Source organism: Gossypium raimondii, chromosome 8 (genome assembly GCF_025698545.1).
Source record: "Gossypium raimondii isolate GPD5lz chromosome 8, ASM2569854v1, whole genome shotgun sequence".
NCBI classification, from domain to species: domain Eukaryota; kingdom Viridiplantae; phylum Streptophyta; class Magnoliopsida; order Malvales; family Malvaceae; genus Gossypium; species Gossypium raimondii.
Genome location: NC_068572.1, coordinates 31,323,442 through 31,325,648, shown reverse-complemented (window position 1 = coordinate 31,325,648; position 2,207 = coordinate 31,323,442). Strand labels below are relative to the sequence as shown.

The 2,207-nt window shown below is 35.3% G+C and overlaps 1 non-coding gene across 1 annotated transcript; it reads right to left on the bottom strand.

The window, feature by feature from the left end:
* Nucleotides 1–1,188: 1,188 nt before the first annotated feature.
* On the bottom strand, nucleotides 1,189–1,295 carry LOC128032246 (small nucleolar RNA R71). Its single transcript, XR_008188374.1, has one exon. It is a non-coding gene; the product is annotated as a small nucleolar RNA R71 (small nucleolar RNA).
* Between the last annotated feature and the right edge of the window lie 912 nt (nucleotides 1,296–2,207).

Below are 2,207 nucleotides of genomic sequence, written 5' to 3'. Positions count from 1 at the left end.
TTATCGGTTGATACAGGCGAGTATTCTAAAGAATAATCACAGCACTCTAGACGTAGAAGTTGCGATCTGTACAGGCAAAGGAAAAACAATCAGGATATCATTCTTGAGTTCTGTAGACATACAAAAACTCAGAATGATAGCTTAAAGTCTGGCTCTCAAAAGAAGCAGACTGTAGTAGTGAATCCCTAAGCAGTAGAATGGTCAAGATTTTGCCATGGCATTATTAGGATATAAAAAAAAAACCTGAGTAATTCCAACCTTTATCATTCAACAGTACAAATCCTCCACACTTATGTTTGAGAATCGCCGCAATATTTCAATTGCCCTATCTTTTTTTCATTCATAATTGATTTTATTAATCCATTCATTAATTCTCTTCATCAATTTGTCATCTATTTCTTTTGCACGCTTTAATTAGTCAAATTCATAATAATATCATAACCATTTTTTAATCAATTATGATTCCTGTAAAGACGATACTCACTCATTACTTTATTACTTAATTCTACCTGTATACATGCACATTTGCATTACATATTCACACGCGACAAGTTTTTGGCGTCGTTGCTGAGGATCGACAATATTGGTGAAAATTTGGTTTATTATTACCTCTTTAAATATTTTAGTTTAGCTTAATTATTTGTTTTGATTTTTTTTTTCAGGATTTTTTTTGGTGCATGAGTAGAGATATTTTTGCACTTGAAGACTATTGTTTTGATACAGAAATTGAAAGAACCTTGAGAAAAAAGAGAAAAGAATTAGAAATGATCAGGTTAGAGAAGAGCCATTACATTAGAATGGAAAGGATGATGATATTCCTCGAAAAATAGATGACATAGACAAACCCATCAAAGAACATGTAGTGCCGATCTAAACCAAGGAATTTTCAGGCCACATATTCAAGCTCAACATTTCGAGTTAAAGGATGTGATGTTAAAAACTGTAGGGAATTTTAGTGGATTGCCTACTAAATATCCAAGGTTGCACGTAAGACTCTTTTTGGAAGTCTGCAATTCATTCAGGCAGCAAGGTGTTCCTGAAGATGCCCTGAGGCTGAAGTTATTCCCCTATTCTTTACGAGATCATGCTAGAGCATGGTTAAATGCATTGATGTTAGGTATGGCAGCATCTTGGAATGAACTTTGTTAGACGTTTCTGCTAAGATATAATCCTCCAAACATAAATGCCAAATTGAGGAACAATATTATGTCATTTTGGCAATCTGATGATGAAACATTATATGAGGCGTGAGAGCGATTCAAGAAGTTAATTAGAAAATGCCTAATGCATGGTTTTCAACATTGGACGCAAATGGAAACGTTTGAAAATGGATTGAATGTGCATACAAGGATGGTGGTTAACACATCTACCAATGGGACTTTGCTCGATAAATTATATAATGATGCATATTAAATTTTGTAGAGGATAGCAAACAACAATTATCAATACCTCACTATAAGAGTAGGGACTGGCAGAAGAGTTGCTAGAGCAATGGAACTTGACGTGATTACTTCCCTAATAGCTCAGGTATCATCTTTAACAAATTGATTAAAGTAATGAAAAGACCAGCTACAGTGCAGGAACTGAAAGTAGACAAGTTAGCATGTGTCTATTGCAGAAAAGATCATGTTTTTGATGAATGCCCATCGAACCAGGACTCAATTTATTATATGGGAAATTTTAATCGCAACAATAACCCATATTCCAACACATATAATCCAGGGTGGAAGTAACATCCTAATTTCAGTTGGAGTAATCAAGGGGTGGGAAATTTCAGCAATGCTATTTGATAGAATGTTGCGAGTGCACAACCTAGATACAATCAGCCCATGCCGTAGCAAAATGCTCAGCAAAATACAGCTTCAAGTTCTTCATCTATGGATCCTTTATTGGAGAAATACATGGCCAAGAATGATGCTATCATTCAAAGTCAAGCTGCATCTTCAAGAGCTTTAGAAAATCTAGTGGGGCAAATTGCCAAAGCATTAAGCTCAAGACTGCAAGGAGCACTGTCAAGTGATATAAAAAATTCATGATCTCAAGGGAAGGAACAGTGCAAAGCCATTAGTCTCAAAAGTGGTACACAGCTACCAGGAGTTGTTAATGACACCACTATAGAAGAAGGTAGTTCAGATTTCACAAATAAAAAGAATTCAAAACCAGTAGTGGAGCAGGCAACAAAGGAAAAGAGCAATCAGAAAAATATT